The sequence below is a fragment of the Triturus cristatus genome, chromosome 2_2 (genome assembly GCF_964204655.1).
Source record: "Triturus cristatus chromosome 2_2, aTriCri1.1, whole genome shotgun sequence".
Taxonomy (NCBI): domain Eukaryota; kingdom Metazoa; phylum Chordata; class Amphibia; order Caudata; family Salamandridae; genus Triturus; species Triturus cristatus.
The window spans coordinates 992,918,212-992,939,361 of record NC_140582.1 but is presented as its reverse complement, the minus strand read 5'-3'; the positions used below and the strand labels follow the sequence as shown (position 1 = coordinate 992,939,361).

Below are 21,150 nucleotides of genomic sequence, written 5' to 3'. Positions count from 1 at the left end.
CTGCCTTCCTCCGTTCGTTACGAGCGTAGTCTTTTTCCCTCTCCCAAGATGGCCGCTGCTATGTCAGTCTTTCTCCTCAGTCTCACTCTGGCAGCGGTGCAGGCATCCTGGGTTGATGTGGCGCGCGCTCGCTCTGAGCGTGGCGCACTTCAACCGTCGAATTTTCTGTGAAGGCGGAGTTCTCTCAGAGCTCCGCGCTTTCTTCTGTTAAGGTTCCAGTCAGAGTGTCTTCAAGGGGTTTAGGGCTCCTTTGGTACCCATTTAATCCAGAGTTTCCAGGGTTCTTCAGAGTTCCTATCCATTCTGCAAGTTTGGCGTAGTCCACAAGAGTGTGGAAGAACTAAGGACTCACCTGTGCCTCACAGCGCCCTAGTTGAGAGGTAAACAAGAAGTAAGGCTGGCGAACATTCTTCTTGAGAAGTAAGTTCAATTATATCTAAATTTTCGTGGAATTGCCAGCGCTCTGCAAAAGCTTCCAGAGACAGTATTATTGAAGGACAAGGATTTAAATTCAAAGGCTTGAACTGAAATTTGAGAGAGTGAGAGTCTCATGAATAAGATATTCATTTTAAGAAGTAACAGCAGTAAAGGCTTCCATCAGCAAGACTGTGTACAGAATAAAAATTGAAGTGTTTAAAGACTTCCCTGTATCTCCATGTAGATGCAATTATATATATATATATATATAAGGTTTCTACCAACGGACAACACCTGTTTGGTTCTGAATCCAGCAAGAGGTTTGGCTGCAAGTTGGAACTATTGAGCATTCAGTAAATGGACAAGGTTCTTCTAAGGGAAAGACAGGTATAAGGAGACAAGGTGAAGGGAGGGGAACAAGGTAGAAGGTAATTGGGTTTACATGTGATTCTATTTGCAGGGTTTCACATACCACCTGTTCAACTCCACTGCTCCTTAGAAGACATCAGTCGAACAAAACCAGAGAGTAGCAACCCACTGTGTCAGGACAGGTATAGTGAGTAAAGTACCACAACTAATAGAGTAATTAACAGTAGAACAGTTGTTGAGTAACTCTCTTTGCAGGAGTCGGGAGGAAGAAGCTCCGAATCCAGTCCAAGAAAGAAGACACAGTGCAGTCTCTCTTTTCTGTCCAATTCCCCTTTCCCCCGCTCTGCTGCTCGTGAGCTATTAGCTGGCGGTAGCGGAGTGGAGGAGTGGAGATCCAGCATCTGCTCCTGTGGAATCCGTTGAAGCTGCTAAGGTACTTGACAGATTGAAGTGCCCGCAATTTAATTCCACCTGAGCACGATGGCTGAAGGAATTGATGTAAAGGCCTTGGCCACAGTTTTAGATAGCATACAAAAGCAGTTAAGTGATACTATGGAGGAAAACAAGTCCCTTAGAGAGGAGGTCAAGAAGTCTGCCCAAGATGCTAGTTATTTGCGTCAACAGTTTGAAGAGTTTTCTGGGGGTTCTCGTTCTGCAGTAAAGGAGGAAAAGACGCCCTCTTTCGCCCCTGCCCCCTCTGCGGCAGAACTCACTACGCAGGTGATTCACGCAATCTCTCCTACAATTCCACTGGCCGCTCCAGAAAGGTATAGTGGGGACCCACACAAGGCCCAAATTTTCCTCACGCAATGTTCTTTACATTATCTTTGTCGGCCAATCATTTTTAAGGAAGACCAGTCAAAGGTGGCGTTCATGCTGTCGTACCTGAGTGGAGATGCCGCCGCTTGGTCCATGCCTTTGGTGAACAACAATGATCCCATTTTGTATGAATTCGAAGGGTTCAAGAGAGAATTTCTACGGATATTCGACAGACGGTCCATCTCTCAATCCACAGATAATGAGTTATTAGATCTAAAGCAGGGGAATCGTGAACTAGTGGCCTACCTGGCTCAATTTAACAAGCTAATTGTGGAAACAAGTTGGCCAGAGGAGAAACGAGCTGCCATATTTTATCGTGGATTAAAGGATGAGTTGAAGGATGGGTTATCACAGATCCCAAAACGTCCCACTGAGGTCTCAGAATTAATTGACTTGGTTCTTCAGATTGATCAGCGTCAAAGTGAGAGGAAGAACGAGAGGAGAAAGGAAACTAGATATATACCACCCCGTTTTGACAGAATGAAATCAGAGGGACCCAAGTCTAAGGAGTCGTGTACAGAGGATGAGCCTATGCAGATTGGTTCGGTCAGAGGACCGTTGTCTAAGGAAGAAAGAGAGAAGAGACGTTTGGGCAAGTTGTGCATGTACTGTGGGAACTCCGGTCATTTCGTGAAGGAATGTCCTAAAAAGCCAAAGAACCCTTCCTGGGTAAAAGATCGGCTCCACCAGTAGAAGGGGTTGCCCTGGTGGAAGCGAAGGAACAGTCAACTCCAGATCCGAAATTAGTGGCTAACACCCTGCAATCATCGGCTCCACATTTAATTCTATCTGTCCAAATAAGGTTTGGAGGGAAGGTCAAGGAAGGAATTTCGGTCATGATTGATTCAGGGGCCACGGGGAATTTTTGTGACATAGGATTTGCCAAGTCACTTGGAATTACCTTTTTGAGGAAAGAGCGGCCAGAGCCAGTACGAGCTGTGGACGGAACTAGTCTGTCCTCTGGGCCGATTGTTTTTGATTCCGAGGAGATTTTATTGTGTGGACCCGGACAACATCTTAGTTCTTTGCAATTCAGCTTAATTGATGCTCCACAATTTCAATTAATCTTGGGTCTGCCTTGGCTCACGGAGCATAATCCTCAAATTGATTGGGCAAAACGATCAATTCGTATGAATTCGGATTACTGTATGCATCATTGCTTTCATTCTAATCCAGAACCATCGGAAGCTTCGCAATCCCAACTCTTGGCAAGCTTTCCAAAGACCATTTGTGCCGTAGACACCCAAGAGATTCCACCAGAGTATGAAGATCTCGCCTCGGTGTTTGATGAAAGAGAGGCAGAACGTCTACCTCCCCATCGAGAGTATGATTGCCGAATCGAGCTGGAGCCTGGTGCCTCCCTGCCCTGTAGCCGAATTTACGCGCTGTCGGAAGCTGAGAATGTCCATCTCAAAGAATACCTGAGCAAATATGTGGCCAATGGATTCATCCGCCCATCACAGTCACCAGTCTCGTCTCCACTCTTTTTTATTCCTAAAAAAGATGGCCAACTGAGGACTTGTATCGACTACCGCGCCCTCAATCTGGTAACCAAGAAGAATCGATATCCGCTACCCTTGATTTCGGAACTTTTGGACCAAGTCAAGGGAGCGAAGGTATACACAAAACTGGATTTGAGAGGTGCGTATCATTTGGTACGCATGGCCGAGGGAGAAGAGTGGAAGACGGCCTTTCGTACACGTTTTGGATTATTCGAATATCAGGTCATGCCATTTGGTTTATGCAACGCGCCGGCAGCCTTCCAACATTTTGTCAATGATGTTTTGAGAGAATTTCTGGACCGATTTGCAGTGGTTTACATTGATGACATCCTCATTTTTTCGGCCAGTTTAGAGGAACATATCCAGCACGTCAGATCCATCTTGAAGAGGTTGTTGGAGAATCAACTTTTCGTAAAATTAGAGAAGTGTGTGTTCCATTCCACGCAAGTAGAGTTTTTGGGATTTGTTCTGTCTCCAAATGGTGTCTCGATGGATGAATCTAAGGTGCAGGCAATCAAGGAGTGGCCCTCTCCACGTTCAGTGAAAGAAGTTCAGAGTTTTCTTGGCTTCGCCAATTTTTATAGACGTTTCATCATCAACTTTTCTGAGCGAGTGGGTCCACTCACCAGACTGCTGAGAAAGAAGATCAAGTTTGAGTGGAACGCGGAAACTGAAGCAGCGTTTAATGAGCTCAAGAGAATTTTTGTGTCATCTCCTGTGCTACTCCATCCAGATCCGGATGACCCATTCTTTGTAGAAGCAGACGCTTCCAACTTGGCCATTGGTGGGATTTTGTCTCAGCGCCATAAGCAGACGGGCCAGTTACATCCAGTAGCATTTCGTTCAAGGAAATTAACTGCGGCAGAAATAAATTACCCAATTGCGGATAAGGAACTATTGGCAGTCAAGGATGCGTTCTCAGAATGGAGGCATTACTTACTGGGGGCCAAGCATGTGGTCACTGTTTTTACTGATCATCGGAATCTCCAGTTTTTGAAGTCTGCCCGAACTCTTACCCCTCGTCAATTGAGATGGTCCCTATTTTTTGCGGATTATGACTTTGTCTTAACGTACAAACCTGGCTCGGCAAACGGAAAGGCGGATGCCTTATCTCGTCTACATGTGAGCACCGAAGTCCCAACGGCAGAAAAAGGTGTAATTATTCCAGTGGATCGAATAATCGGAACACTCACTTCCACAGACATTGAAAAGAAGCTCCCAAGTTTGTTGTCCCCGGAAGAGGAGAGGGATTGGACGGCTAAAGGGAAAGAATTTCAAGTCAAGAAAGGGAGACCCGTCTACCAAGACAAGTTGTTTGTGTCCGATCTGGAACTACAAAGACAAATCATTGAACATTTCCATGACGAGCCATTGGCTGGGCATAAAGGGGTGAAGAAGACCTTGGAGCTGATTCGAAGAGAGTTCTGGTGGCCGGCGATGGAAGCTCAGGTGCGGCAGTATGTAGCCACTTGCGAGATGTGTATCAAGGGGAAGACTCCCAGAAGGGCTCCACAAGGTCTATTACAGCCCCTGCCCTTAGCCCCATACCCATGGCATACCATTTCCATGGATTTCATTGTAGAACTCCCGTCCAGTAGTGGTTATTCAGTCATATGGGTGGTTGTGGACCATTTCTCCAAGATGAGCCATTTTATCCCTCTAAAGGCTCTCCCTAACGCTACACAGTTGTCCAAACTGTTCACTCAGCACATAGTAAGGGCTCATGGTATTCCAAAGATTGTCATCTCAGATAGAGGCCCACAGTTTGTCTCTCGTTTTTGGAGATCCTTCTTGAAGAGGTTGGGTGTAGACTCCCGTCTGTCCACTAGCTTCCATCCAGAGACTGATGGACAGACGGAAAGAGTAAATCAGGATTTGGAGCAATACTTGCGTCTATTCTTGATGGATCAGGAGGGAGAGTGGCCAGACTTGATTTGGGCAGCAGAATTTGCCTATAATAATGCTCAGCATGCTTCTACTGGTTACTCCCCATTCTATTTAAATTCTGGTCGTCATCCCAACACTCTAGTAGATAAAGAAAACAGCAATGTACCTGCAGTGGAAACGATAGTACAAGATCTACATGAGGCCTTTCGGTTAGCTGCTAGGAATTTGTCTAAGGCTAAGTTTTCCTATAAGAAGCAGGCAGACAAAAAGAGACGCTCAAATCCAGTCTATAAAAGGGGAGATCAGGTCTGGGTTTCTACAAAGAATTTAAGACTGAAGGGAAATCGGAAGTTTCAGCCAAGGTTTGTGGGTCCCTTTCAGGTAGAGCGAATGGTAAACCCAGTCAGTGTAAGGGTTAGGCTTCCTCCCCGGTTAAAGATACATCCAGTTTTCCACGTTTCACTACTTCAGCGTAGTCCAGAGGGTTTGAGGGCGGGTAATTCCCCCTCCCCAGTTTTGGTGCAAGGAAGGGAGGAATTTGAGATAAAAAGAATTCTAGATTCTAGGCCACAAGGAGGGCAGATCTTCTATCTGGTAGATTGGAAGGGTTGTGGGCCAGAGGAAAGGTCCTGGGAGCCACAATGCAATATCCATGCTCCACGTTTGCTCCGAGAGTTTCATCGCACTCACCCCACCAAGCCCAAAGAGGAGAGGAGGGGGGTTTTGGTGGGGGGAACTGTCAGGACTGGAGAGTCTAGGTTTAGATTTCCCAGGTTGAGTATACAACCCAGGAGTCGGTCTTGGCGCCTGGGGGGGAGGCGAAGAGTGGTTTCAGTGAGATCGCTCTCTGCCTTCCTCCGTTCGTTACGAGCGTAGTCTTTTTCCCTCTCCCAAGATGGCCGCTGCTATGTCAGTCTTTCTCCTCAGTCTCACTCTGGCAGCGGTGCAGGCATCCTGGGTTGATGTGGCGCGCGCTCGCTCTGAGCGTGGCGCACTTCAACCGTCGAATTTTCTGTGAAGGCGGAGTTCTCTCAGAGCTCCGCGCTTTCTTCTGTTAAGGTTCCAGTCAGAGTGTCTTCAAGGGGTTTAGGGCTCCTTTGGTACCCATTTAATCCAGAGTTTCCAGGGTTCTTCAGAGTTCCTATCCATTCTGCAAGTTTGGCGTAGTCCACAAGAGTGTGGAAGAACTAAGGACTCACCTGTGCCTCACAGCGCCCTAGTTGAGAGGTAAACAAGAAGTAAGGCTGGCGAACATTCTTCTTGAGAAGTAAGTTCAATTATATCTAAATTTTCGTGGAATTGCCAGCGCTCTGCAAAAGCTTCCAGAGACAGTATTATTGAAGGACAAGGATTTAAATTCAAAGGCTTGAACTGAAATTTGAGAGAGTGAGAGTCTCATGAATAAGATATTCATTTTAAGAAGTAACAGCAGTAAAGGCTTCCATCAGCAAGACTGTGTACAGAATAAAAATTGAAGTGTTTAAAGACTTCCCTGTATCTCCATGTAGATGCAATTATATATATATATATATATAAGGTTTCTACCAACGGACAACACCTGTTTGGTTCTGAATCCAGCAAGAGGTTTGGCTGCAAGTTGGAACTATTGAGCATTCAGTAAATGGACAAGGTTCTTCTAAGGGAAAGACAGGTATAAGGAGACAAGGTGAAGGGAGGGGAACAAGGTAGAAGGTAATTGGGTTTACATGTGATTCTATTTGCAGGGTTTCACATACCACCTGTTCAACTCCACTGCTCCTTAGAAGACATCAGTCGAACAAAACCAGAGAGTAGCAACCCACTGTGTCAGGACAGGTATAGTGAGTAAAGTACCACAACTAATAGAGTAATTAACAGTAGAACAGTTGTTGAGTAACTCTCTTTGCAGGAGTCGGGAGGAAGAAGCTCCGAATCCAGTCCAAGAAAGAAGACACAGTGCAGTCTCTCTTTTCTGTCCAATTCCCCTTTCCCCCGCTCTGCTGCTCGTGAGCTATTAGCTGGCGGTAGCGGAGTGGAGGAGTGGAGATCCAGCATCTGCTCCTGTGGAATCCGTTGAAGCTGCTAAGGTACTTGACATTTACATTGCTTTTGTTTATTATATTGTTAATTCGCCTTTTGTCTAACTTTTCAGAGTTTCTATTATGATCCTTTTTAATGTCTGTTGTTATTTTGCTGGTTCTCTTTCTTTTACAATCTCTCTTATATTCCGTTCTTAATACCACTTTTACCTGTTTGATGGCCTGTCTTGTCATTATAGCGTTTCTTATAGTTATTTTTCTTATCCAGATCGATTGGTGTCCTCCCCTACTCCCTCATATGGCTCATCTCTCGTCCTGGTGCGGTCTGGTGGTCTCCTGGTCCCGGGAGTTCATTCTTGTTTCGTCTCTCCATTGCCCCGTCGTCCTCTTCATGTCCCCTTTAGGTATGTTATCTTCAGTCGTCCTTTTTGGATTTGTACTGTCTCTTCTTGTATTTTTCTCTTTTTACCCTCCCCTTCCTTTCCCTTTGTCTCCGCTCCACTTATTATTTCTTTTTACTCTTCCTCTGTTTATCTTATTCTCCTCTCTTTTTAGTGGTTATGTTTCAGTTTTGTACTTTTTATTTTTCTTTTCATTTATTTTCACTCAGCCTTCTTGTCTAGCTTCTACTCTTTTCCACTTTTTGTCATTTTCTTTCCTTCTATCTGTTGCTGTAGGTATTGTTCCTGTTCATGTTCTCCAGTGTTTAAATTCAGAGTAATTTCCTGGAATGTAAAAGGTTTTAACAATCCTATTAAGCGTCAGAGGATTCTCTCCCATCTCGCTTCATATAGTCCTGACATAGTTCTCTTATAAGAGACTCACCTCTCTGAGGCTGAGTCTCTCAAGTTAAAGCGTGGATGGGTGGGTACGGTTTTATTCTCTCCTTCTACCAATTAGAAGAATGGTGTTGTTATTTTGTGTCATAAAAAGTTAAAATGTAAGGTTTTGCTACAAGAAACAGATTCTGATGGTAGGTGGATATTAGCTAAGTTATCAATCAATTCTATTCCTCTGACTGTGTTTAATGTTTATGGCCCTACACAAGCTGACTTGCTTTTCTGGCCCTTAATTATGAGCAAATGTATTCAACATAGAGATGACCTCTTCATTCTAGGTGGTGACTGTAACCAGATTGTGGATCCCTTTCTTGACCGAAAGTCAACGGTTTGGTTTTTACCACACAAACCTCACAAACAATTTCTAGATACCATATCTCAAGCACGTCTCACTGACACTTGGAGACTCTCGCATCCTGACACTCTTGACTTTTCTTTTTTCTCTCTGCCTCACTCATCTTTCTCTCGTCTCGACTATATTTTTCTTTCTCTCTCCTTATCACAAAGCCTGCTTTCTTCTTCTATTGAACCTATACTTATTTCGGACCATGCTCCTATTGTTACGGATCTTGACCTCCTTCCTCCGCATCCCAAGCCCTCTCGTTGGCGATTTAACAATTCTCTTCTTAATGACCCTTTCTTCTCCTCTTCTTTTCGTTCTTTTGCCATTGATTTCTTCCTGTTAAACGATACTTCTGATATCTCCCCCATCTTCTCTGGGACTCTTTTAAGGCTACAGCTCGAGGGTTTGTTATTGATTTTGTCTCCAAGAAGAAGAAACGTTTTCTTCAGAAGCAGAAATCTATTCTTGCCCATATTAAATCTTTAGAGCATAAGTTCTACTCTTCCCCTAATAATTCCGTCTCTCCGGATCTTATTCGTGCTAAGCTTGAATTCAATAAATCTACTACGGATAATGCTTCGTCGATGCTTCTTCGTAGTAGTGCTTGTTACTATGGCGGTCGCAACAGGGCAGGGAAGCTTCTAGCTAATTATCATAAGTCACGCATGGAGCGCTCTTTAATTGACTCTATTTATTCTCCGGACAACACTTTATTGCATAAGGCTCAGGATATTCTTGACCAGTTTCAGTTATTTTATCGTACTCTTTACACACCGGAATCTTCTCCTTCTCCCTCTCTTATCCAAGCTTATTTTGACAACCTTCCTAAACCCTCGTCTTCTCATCTTAGTTTCCCAGTTCTGGAAGTTGATCTTTCTTTACATGAGCTCTCTGCAGCTTTGAATACTCTCACCAAAGGTAAAACTCCAGGTCCTGATGGTTTTTCAGTTGAATTCGATTTTCACTTTTCTGACCTTTTACTTCTCAAACTTCTTTCTCTCTTTCAATCGTTTTATCTGTTGGGTAAGGCAGAAGGTACATTTCAAGAAGCTACCATATGTCTTATTCCCAAGGATGGTCGCGATCCCAAATTCTGCAAGAACTATTGCCCAATCTCTTTAGTAAATGTGGACTATAAGTTGTTTGCTAAAGTACTGGCTTTACGCTTAGATCCTCTAATCCCCATAAGGAGCAATGCGGTTTTGTTAAAGGTCGGCTTACCTCTGATAATTCTCGCCTCTTCCTTAATGTTTTAAATAAGGTTTCTTCTCTTTCTATTCCCTTGGCGGCTATTTCTGTTGACGCAGAGAAAGCCTTTGATAGGGTTGATTGGTCTTTCCTATTTGCATCATTGCGTTGTCATGGTTTTGGTCCTCATTTCATCTCTTTTATTTCTTTGTTGTATTCTTCTCCTAAAGCTTCGGTTTTGGTCAATGGTCAGGTTTCCTCATATTTTCCTCTTCAGCGAGGCGTTCATCAAGGTTGCCCATTATCTCCTTTACTCTTTGTTCTCACGCTTGAACCCTTTTTGTCTTCTATCCATAACAATACCTCCATTTCAGGTTTTCCTTATGGTAATGATCAGTTGAAACTTTCTGCGTATGCAGATGCTATTCTTCTATTCATCTCTGCTCCAGAAACTTCTATTCCCTCTCTGCTATCTGAGTTTGATTCTTTCTCACAGGTCTCAGGATATAAAATCAATTCGGATAAAACTGAAATACTTCCTCTTACAAAATTTTGCACTCCTCATGCCTTTTCCTCCACTGGATTTGCTTGGAATAGCTCCGAAAATAAATATTTAGGAATATGGTTTTCCAACTCTATTTCCTCGTCAATCACCCTAAACATGTCTGCGGTTTTGTCTTGTATTGAACGATTGTTTTCCTCCTGGAACCCCCTCTTTCTCTCTTGGTGGGGGCGAATGGATTCAATTAAGATGATGATAGCGCCCATTTTAATTTACATTTTGTCCATGTTACCTATTCATATCCCCGCAATTTATTTTAAACGCATTGACTCTTGTTTGTCAAGATTTCTTTGGAACAAAAAGAAATCTAGAATCTCTTTAGCACAACTTCGTAAACCCAAGTCCAATGGTGGTGTCAATTTTCCAGACTTTCGTCTCTACCATAAATCATTTTCTCTTCGTCAGGCGTCCAGATTGCTTGCGTCAGTTCCTTCTCCTTTTGCTCCTCTTTGGCTTCACATCAAACAGACGTTGTTGTTGCCTTTCTCTTTTGGAGAGTTCATACGTTTTTCTGCCAAGGCTCCGCACATGTCATTTCCTTTATTTAAACATACCTTTTCTCTCTTAAAGCCTATTTTCAATTCTACACCTATTACTCAGGAATCTTTTCTAGCTTCAACGGTTTGGTATGGCTCGCTTATCCTTATAAATAATAGGCCCATATTCTGGAATACTTGGAGGTCTAAGAGCATCATATGGGTAAACAAGTTTTTTGACGGAGTATCTCCTTGTTCCTTTCCCCAATTTCAGATGTCCTATCGCTGTCCTCGTTCCTTTTTGCAAAAATTTGTTACTCTGATTACACTTCTCCTTGATATTTTTTATTCTCTTCCTTCTTCCCCTTCCTCTGTGTACCAGGCTCCTCTTCTTAAAATTCTTTCAACCCTTCCCAAAGCCTCTCTCATTTATAAATTCTTTTTATCTCCTAATCCAGATCGCCTTAAGTATAAAACGGAGCTCTCTTGGGAGGCGGACTTGGGTTGTGTTTGGTCCGTTGCCCTATGGGATAAACTCTGGTCCAGATCTTTGAAAATTTCTCGTTCTGCTTCCCTCACTCAAGCTTTGTTTTACCTGTATCACAGACTATATCTCTCTCCACTTTCTCTAGCTCGTTTTTCTTCTTCTTCGAAGTCTAATTGTTGGACATGTTCTGCCCCTAACGCTAACCTTTTTCATCTTTTATTCTTATGTCCTTCTGTTTCTCAATTCTGGAATAATGTTTGGCTATACATCTCTCGTATTTTCACACTCTCGTCTCAGTACTCAATTTCTACCCTTTTTCTAGGCAGTTTATCTGACTCTTTAGATCTTCCTCTACACTCTCACGGTCTTTTTGACCTTATGCTTGCTCTCGCCTTTCAACACATTTCCTCTAATTGGAAATCCCTCACAAAGCTTTCCATACGTCATTGGTGGAACTCTCTATGTCACTTTCATAGGCTTGATACTGCTTTTGCATCCTCCTGTAATCCCACACATAATAGGGATCTCTTCTGGTTACCTCTTACCTCATATTTAGATCGGATGGTTCGGAAGAATGTATCACGTATCACTTTGGAAAATTTTGAGCCACCTTGAGGAAATTGCCTCTTCTTTTATTATATTCACAGTATATGATTTATTTATTGTTATAGTTGTTCTTCTAAGTTGTATTTGATTATTACAGCACTTACTCTTCAGACATACTTTTATTTTTTCACAATATGTTATCAGCATTTTCCCTTTTTCCCCTTTTTAATTTCCTTATCCTTTCCTTCCCTTTTTTCCAGTTTTTTCCTTAAGACTGTATAAAATGCTTTTGCTCGTTTCTATATGATATTAGCTTGTTACTGTTATTTTGCTTCTATTTGCTTATTTCTTAAGCCTCTGCTGATATCTGCTGATATCTTTGTATTGACATTTTCTTGAATAAAGCTTTTCAAACAGAAAAAAAAGAGCCCTTACAGCTCTCCATGCAGAGGGCAGATGGTGACATTGCAATGACATTGCACTCAATCTCAGGTGATTAAGCTTGAAGCACGTGTTCCCCTTATCACTTCCTTTTTCAGAAGTGATAATATATTTAGGTACACTTGGTATCTGTGGGTTTCCCACCATCTTCCTCTTCCTCAACAGCAAGTAAATACACAATTAAGTTTTACTGTTTCAAATCTCCCCAGGGAAGAGATGGGGATGTTGCAAACAATGGATGCGCATTGCAGACCATAGCTCGAGCTATTTGCGAGGCACACTGTAAACACATACAACAAACATTAAACACAAAGGACTGCAACTCAAACTCACAATCACAATAACCACAGACTTGTTAAAAAAACAACTACTACGCACACATTCAACAGATACAACACAAACAGTAGCGGCGCCTCGAGGGAGTGCTGCGGGGTGTCGCGGGGGAGGGGCAGAGCAGGGGGTAGTAAACTCCGGCATACGGCTGAACGGAGGTAAGTAAAGAAATAAATAAATAAAACAAATTACATTGCGCGCGCTGCATTGCCATTTGACGTTGCAGCACGTGCAATGTAATTCATTTTATTTGTTTCTTTCTTTACTTACCACCATTTGGCTGTATGCCGGAGTTTACTACCCCCCGCCCTGCCCACCGCCCCGCAGCACTCCCTCGAGGAGCCGCTACTGAACACAAAACAGCCACACACATGAAACAAGCACAGTGACGTGTTCTCTCTCATCATGAGCACACTAAGGATGACTCCCTCACTTTCTCACTCAGGCCAGCACTCCCCATGTTGTCACAAGCACACCTGCCAAGTGTCACACCAAACGTACCAACAGCCCACTCACAAACATACATGACGGAGTCACAAACACCTCCCCTTGTTTTCACATGTAAACTTCTGTCTCTGAAATACATGCATCCAACACCATAATTACTCTCAGAATACACCACCCAGGCCTCGTCAAAAATGGTAATAATCTTAAACCCCATTATGACAGCTACAGCCATAACATCCACACTCTTCCTCGCCCCACCCTGCCCACACCAATGTCATCTGAAGATCAAACACACAGACAGGAATTCCTCCTCATAGAAAAAAAATCAACGCCAATGTTGAAGCCCACAAGGCAAAGGCAAAGAAACTACATGATTATATTGTAGGTTTCTGCTGTCAGCTGAGGCGAAATTAGAAGCACAATAGTGGTTGCCAAGAAACAACCTGTAATGAGTTCTGCTAGCAGAAAACATCCGCCACAGTGACAGATACCAACCCAGACCACCATCATACACAAAAGGGCAAAAGAAAGGCAGCATCAAAACCGCACTGCCCATGAATAGCATGTTTCAAAATCAACACAGAATGTGTAATCTGTAAAGTATATTCAGTACTGTGTTTACTTTGGCACAGCATGTCTGTCTTTCCATGCCAGTAAAGTGTTCTGCAACATAATGCATTCTGGGAGCTGTTATCTTTTGGTTTATAAATGTCCTGTATTTGAAACTTTATATTTCAAATAGGACGGAGTCATCTGGTATTTCTATGTGTCTCTCGACACCCAAGAATACCCTACAGTTACATAGCTGTCAAGGTTTCAGATTGCTTATGTGTGACATTTTCATAGTTTCAGTGTATTTATGAGTGACATTCAATGACTACGAGTGACACTTTCTCGCAAGCAAAATCAAGCAACAAAGAAGAGGGAAAAATATAAATATCAAAAATGACACCCATTTGAGCAACAAGAAACTCTAAGAAGATTTTAAAACTGCTACAAAGCACCAGAAATTGAAGGGCACTGTGGGACCCGACTGTATCAAACAGGATGTAAAAGGCCCCAGTGCGGATGACAGACAACTTTTTACTCTGCAGAATGCAGGATCACAGCTAAGGATTTTCTTTGCTGCCATGATGAAATGCCTGGAACAACTTCTTTTGTGAGATTCCTCTAGTGCATTCGGAGCATGATCTTAACTTCAACAGTGGCGACACTACACCAGTAATTATGCCAGACACATAGTTCTGATGCATTCTAAGCGCACCCTGACTCAGCATAATCTGACCAGGACCATGCACCGGATAGCAGCCATTTACCTCCGGGACCTAGTCTTACTTTGCCAGTGCACAATGCGAAAGCGTACCCATTTTTATGGTGCTGTGCCCTGCTGAAGGCCACCGCGGTCCATTTTCATAACAAACAACAGTGGCGTGTTTCTAAATATAAAATGCAATACAGACAAGAAGTAGCTTGCTGACAATAAATAAAAACATATTGGACAAGCATCTCACCTGTGCTCCCATATTTACTGAACCCACCTGCTGTCTGCTGTGCCCGATACGACAACACATCCCAGATTGGCACAAAATGTCACATTTCTCCATTAATTGGCATCAGGAGACCGAGGCTGAGATAGGAGGTAGCCTCGCTTAACATGTCCCTTCAGGGAGGTTTCTGCTATTCCCTCAGCACATGCACTGACAGACTTTCACAGCTATTGCAGGGGCTTGTCTTTCTCCTCCACTCCTCCCAAGCTCCAAAACACACACCTGTTTCCCATTCTCATAGAAGTAATTACAATTGTGGTAAGAGTGCTTTTTAAAGTTGATATCTGAAGGATAAATGACAGAGTAGGTCTTATCTGATTTTGAATCTGAAACCTCCAGTTATTGAGCTGCTCTGCAGAGTAAGCGATCAAACTGATGCGCTACCTTCTTATTAATAGGTCTTATGACAGCGCACAGCTCAATGAGTATAGAATCACCCCAAACATCAATCAAGTGGTTAGAATTCCAAAATTCCTTAAACAAACTTATTTATTGAGAAGGAGGAACACATGCAGGGTTGAACAACGATGTAAATTGCATCCTAGCCTTTAAAATTTGCTTAATCCTTTTTTACAGTAATGTGAAAATAAATCGGCTTTTCCTGACCTGTTGCCCCATGACCAGTGCAACACCTACCAGTGGCGCTTATCATTATGGGTCAGGCAGTTTACTTGTCTCCTTAAATGTATTTTGTTCACGTCCCAGCATAGAAATTGTTGTTGGACTAAAGAAAGGGGTGCTATAAGTGTGGGTGTCACACTTTCAAACATGGAAATTTTCTTATTGACCAAAAGCGCAGAGCTCTTAGAAACAAAAAAAAGAGACGTAAGGCACTAAACAAGTTACAGGAAACAACACTGAACGTTTGTGACTGCAAATACATATTTGTGCAAGGTAAAAAAAAAAAATGTATCCATTACGAAATGTGACCTCTGTGCTGCTTTTCAGTCCGGACCTTCTGACAACATCCCCCTGCTGCGGCGCGCACTGGCTCATATAGGGAGAATGGCGATTGCTCGCCTCATGTGCGTGCGGCAGTCAGGGCAACACTGCGCAGTGACTCAAACAGCGCAGCTTCCGGGTCTTCTGCCCGAACTTTGTTTCAGGGCTCCTTGTTGCTGCTAGTGTGACATGGCAGGCATCCTCTCTGCTGGGGTGCCTCTGCTACACCGCATGTTAGGGCTGCAGTCACAGCCTCTCCACCCCACAGGGACAAAGGCACTCACTTTCACTGGTGAGGGCAAAGTTCAAAACAGTACAGGCTGCTGAAAATATGTCCGGACGGACTGGAGGCTTTAGCTGCATTGAGGCGATAACATACGGCGTCCAAGCCTGCCAGTTCAACCTCAACAGCAAGGCACAGAACAACGTAAGGGTTGCCCACAGTGGCACCTGACTGGGCAGGCTGCCAACAAGAAAGAACAAGACCTGCAACCATCAATGGCCCAATCACTATAGTGGGACCTCACATTAATTTCCTGTCACGTGACAACTGAGGCAGTCATTGGGGATCTGCTGTCCCTCATTCAGCAGTTAGCATTCGGACACAGGTTTATTCATCATTATTTGCCATTTGTAAAGCGTGCAGCTACCCATCGGGTTTCCCGGTGCTAAGCACTACAGTGGTGTTACTGAAGACACTACCATTAAAAGAGCCATGTTTTTAAGAGTTTTCGGCACTGCATTAATAATGTATAATTTCTCGAATACTGAGGCAAGGCGTTCCACAGTTTTGGTCCTAGGTACGCAAAAGAGCGACCGCCTGATCATACCCGATGTATTCTCAGTTCACAGTATTGTTACGTTTTGGGAAGGAATATACAAGGAGACAAGCTCTTGTGTATATTTAGGGCCAAGCCCTGCCTTAGCTTTGAACATGAAGCCGAGAGCTTTGAATTGTATTCTTTTTCCAATTGGTAAGCAATGTAGCTCCCGGAGAATGGGGGAGTCCACAGTCCAACTTGAGGAGCGAGCGAGATGCCTGGCCGCAGATCTATGTACCACTTTAAGGTGACGGATAGCTGCCTTGTCCGCGCCCAAATACAAAACATTTCCATAATCTAATCTTGAAAGAATAAGGGCAAATTAACGCTCTCTTTGCTGAAAGATCCAACTAATTTTCCTCACCAACTTCATGACTGCAAAGCAAGATGATGCAACTATTGCCGCTTGAGGACGCATAGACAGGTCTTTATCTAGACAGAAGCCCAGGCTTATCAGTTTTGGAGAAGGAGTGGAGACAGAGCCTAAAGAGGCCAGCCAGTGCTCCAAACCCCACAGTTGTGAATTTTTTTCTATACCAGAACCTCAATGTTGTCACTATTATGATCAAGAAGATTGCCATCCATCCATGCGGTAATCCGCTTGAGACCATAATTAATTGTTTCAGCATAGTGTTTCTGGTGGGAAGACAGTAAAAAAATCATTTGGGTGTCATCGACGTATGAATAAAGTGTGAGGCCGCAACTCTCCACCACATCTGCTAATGGACGCACATAAAGGTTAAATAACAAGGGACTTAGTGCAGAACCCTGAGGAACTCATGAGAGGAGGATACAGGTCTCTGACCAAGAATCAGCTGAAAATACTTGAAAAGATCTTGTTTTCAAAAAAGAGACTATCCATTTGAAGGTGGTGCCCTTCGGGACCGATTGAGCTCAGTGTGTCCAACAGAAAAGGGTGAGACACAGTGTTGAAAGCTGCACTCAAGTCCAGCAATATCAAGGACACAGTGTTGCCCTCATCCAGAACATGTCTTAAATGCATTCTGGCCCCTATTTCGTGCTGTGACCCTTTCTGAACCCCGACTAAGACGGGTGGAGGAGTTGGTGGGTTTTAGTATAGGTGGGTAAGCTTATATTTACATGTCTTTCAAAAATTTCAGCAAAGAGAAGCAGCTGAGAGATGGGTCTGTAGTTTGCCCATGTCGTAGGGTCAAGATTGAGCTTTTTCAATAGAGGAAGAACCATGGCATGTTTCTATGTTTGTGGCATATGCCCTCTTTGATTGAACTGTTAAGCAGATCCGTCACCAATTGTAGCAGATCCTTGTCAAGAAGCTCCAAGAAAATCACTTTTTGTCACTTCATAGAGCCTACATAACCCCAGAAAAGTTGTCTAAGATGGCAAAGGATGACGTTGTCAAATGCAAGAAGTGTGCTCTAGAAAATGCATCCGACATCCACATGTTTTACTGGTGTCCAGCTATATCAAACTTTTGGGAGGAAGTGGGTAAGATAACCTCAACCATATTGGGGGCCCAAATCAAGGTAAGCATCTTATTGGTTATATTTGGAGTAGAAGAGGCTATTACGGGCCCAGCAAGAAATTTCTTGTTTTATACTATATTACTTGCTAGATGGGAAATCTGAAGTAAGTGGGTAGGAGATACTCCTCCCTCCTATCTTGAGTGGCTCGACTCCTTGTTTTATGCATCTAAAATGGATTTAATAGCAAATAATGTAAGAAAGAAGAATAAGAAGGTCCGAAGGTTTTTAGTGTGATGGTCGAGGTAATTGAGCGTCCTTTGCTTACACCTCAAAAATCTCTTAGAGCTGCAAGGGTCATCCTCCTTTTTGCGCTATATGCAGCTACCGGTTATCGGGATAAAGTTGAGAGTGACTTACCCCACTGGGGCATCCTTTTTCGCTTAAGGACTTGAAGGTTCTTCTTTTGACCTTCATTTCCTGGTTATGGGCGAATGGTGAATGTACTGCAGTTGGAGGTGAATGAGGAAAACATTTTTTTAAATAAAAAGAAGCTCCAACCTGGCTGGGGAAAGTGGGTCCAGAGGGGATCCTGATTTAATAGTCCGTAAGATTGACAGTAAACCATCGCAGTCCAGCAATGGCCAGGCCTCCATTTTTTGAGCTGACTGAGATGCATCCGGGGGTGAGGGTGGGTTTTGAGTAGAGACATGTAGAAGAGTAATATCCAATTCCTCCTCGAGTGCCCTAGACTTCAAGTGTGCTTTGCTTAATTAAATGCAGCTGTGACAGTCGCTGCCACTCTGCTTCACCCCTCACAGGGCGCAGATGGTCAACACCCTACACATGCGTGATTAATGCATGTTAATGTGGCGATACAGACCACCACATTAAAATGTGTAGGCCTGATGCATGGTACTTGGCAGAACTGCACCTAGGCTCCTTGCGCTCCCTGCTTTCTCAGCCTGCTGCCTCTCTAGCTTCGGATCACTGCTTCTCCAGCTCTTACTTCCTCTTTGCCTTTCATGCTCTTCTTCCAGGCCCTGAAGTCCACTGTGCGGAGCCTAATCTATGCAACCCTCCCTATGCCCGTTCTATGTTCTCGACGCCCATGATCGTGCTGTACTGTTGGCACAGGAAGGTGGCTGCAGGGTTTGGTGGGGTCCAGTGCCACCGTTATTCAATCATGTGGGTGTGAAAGTGAGCGGGCCTGCAGTAGGGAGGCACTCTCTGGGGTGCAGACTTGAGGAGAACAATGTGAGTGGTCTGGGAAGTAAGATGACTGTGAGTGCTTGTATGCTAGCAGAGTAATGGAGGTGAGATAGTGTGTGCCATAAATACTTGTTCTCAGTGTTTTTGCTTTTCTCCATCACACACAGACATCAGCAGTGCTGATTTTACCCATCTGAGTATTCATAGCGTAAAATACTTAATTTCCCAATTTACCTGCGTTTAGTTTTAGTTTGAGGTGTGTGTATTTTAGGTGCAGTTACTTAAAGGGGACACACCAATAACGTTTAGCCGCATTCTCCCCCACCTGCCCCATGTGCCTGCACATATTGGTCTGGTCTTGGGCTAAGCAGAGAGCCTGTCTTGTTTGCCAGACTCTTCTCTTGTACCAGCAAAAAACTCGAGTCACACAGCCTGGAGTCTCCCTCTCCAACACAGGAGTGCAGTTAATGGCCAGTGCAGAAAGCAAGGAACTAGAACCAGCACAATCAGTCATCAAAATTCATGATGGCAAGCTGTGCAAACTCCAATGCCCAGCTTGCCCCTGTAACCTTTAATCCCACCGTTTCACAACTCGTCACAGGAACAGTTGGGCCATTGAGGCTTGACCCCACCCCACCCTGTGACGAGTAGTGAAAGGGTGGGGTTGCTTGATGGACATGTAGCCCCTGGTGATACGGTGCTTCACCTTGATTTGCCCGGGGGCTAAGGTTCCACCCACGTTGTCAGGAGGTGGAGCTTAGACTCGGGGCAATGATTTCGCTGACCTGATGACTACATAGACCTCAGGACTGTGAGCTTGTCAGCCGGGCCAATCCTGATTGATGGCAGGCGGGACAAGCTTCTGATAGCTGCAACAGTTGATTAGGTCAGAAACAGGAGGAGAGTGCGGCTAAGGCAAGTGCTTTTGAAGCCCTCCCGAGAATTTATCTTTATTTTTTGAATACTTATGGAAAACCATCAAAAGCAGTTTTGTGGTAAACTAAAGGGGGTGGAGCCTGTGCGCCCACTTAGGAGGAGCCGCCCCTGACTGAATCAGATATAATGAAAGTTGTTTGCTAAGTACTCCTAAAACACAGGATTTCACCGGCAAACAATTGCCAGTTAGAATGAATCCCATGTCCAAGGATATCCAGTAGTTTCTGTGCCAAATACTTGATTGATTGTGACTTTGAGCAGAATTAAGGACTGCATATGCCAAAATGCTTTGGGAGAACTGGTCTTGGCAGGCAGGCAGCAGACAAGAAAGGATGTTTGACAAACTCTGGGATACACCTGTGTGTTTGGAATTACAGACCCTGATAAACTGACAGCAGTTTGCCAAGCACTGCCAAGGCAATTCTCCTTGGTGATGTGTGAATATAAGCGCAAAACATATGTCAAACAATATCTTGCACTAGCTGTGCCAACACTGGGTGGCAAATAATTGATTGTGAATGTGAGCTTGGCTGAAGACTGAATCTACCAGAATGTACTGCAAGCAATGGTGCGGGTAGGCTGGCAGTCTGCTCTTTTCCCTCAACACTTGAGGTACACGTGAGGTTTTAAACGCCAAAGTCAAACTAGCATTATAAGCACCACTCTTCCCATCTACAGTGGCAGGCTGGGAGCATTTTGCCCTTTGTCTGACTCAGGGTGGCACAAACAGTGCTGCAGCCCTGGGTTGACACTGTGCTTTCCATGCTCTGGGTACCATATACTATGGATAAGTAAGTCAGTACTTGCCAACTGGGTATAGCCAATTCATCATACACTTTGTAAGGGTGGGGACACTGGCACTGAGGCCTAGTTAGCAGAAGTCAGAGCACTGTCAGCGTCGATAACACCAGCAGCATCAGTCCCAAAAAGTTGGAGTGAACATGCAAAAAGAGGCATTTCCTTACACGTGTCTAAAATAACTGGACTCCAACAACGTTTGGAGGAGTATTCTGTACACATTATCAAATGCAATGTCAAGAAAGGACAAAAACCAATGTCTCCCTAGAGCTGCATGCTTTATGATGTAAAAAATACATGTTGACCCTGCTCAACTGTAGCTATCTTCTGCCTAAATCCAACCAAAATACCTTGATAAGACTGATAAGATTTAGGTTTGGTAGAAGTCTAGCAGCCAGGATTTTCTAAAATATTTTCTTAAGTCTTTCTTAGGGACGTATTTATTGTTTTGTTATTAAAGGTCATTCATTCACCTTTTTTAAAAATATAGGGAGAACAGATGATTTTGCCTGGTATAATTGCTCTTTGCCTTCTTCTAGAAACATATGAAAAACAACAATTAATGGTTTCAGCCAAATGTCCAAGTTAAAACCCCCAAAAACTGATGGATAGAAAATCAGGACCAGGGGCTTCCTTGCTTTGTGCCTTAAATGCACTTTTAACCTCCTTCACGGATATACAAGACAGATCTCTTAACTGAGTTTCCCCTTTCTTAATAATCATGAAGTGCTCCTGCAATACGGCAGGCACCCCGTCTCTAAACCACTACATCATTTAG

The 21,150-nt window shown here is 43.8% G+C and overlaps 1 protein-coding gene and 1 long non-coding RNA gene across 7 annotated transcripts in view; both read right to left on the bottom strand.

The window, feature by feature from the left end:
- The window catches only part of LOC146863043 (uncharacterized), an 11,375-nt gene extending 4,001 nt beyond the window's left edge, over positions 1–7,374 (bottom strand). Inside the window, exon 1 of the long non-coding RNA XR_014978208.1 lies at positions 7,076–7,374. This is a non-coding gene — a long non-coding RNA (uncharacterized LOC146863043). The remainder of the gene's footprint in view (positions 1–7,075) is intronic.
- Positions 1–21,150, bottom strand: part of SLC2A9 (solute carrier family 2 member 9) — a 2,222,556-nt gene that overhangs the window by 282,602 nt on the left and 1,918,804 nt on the right. The window lies entirely within an intron of this gene.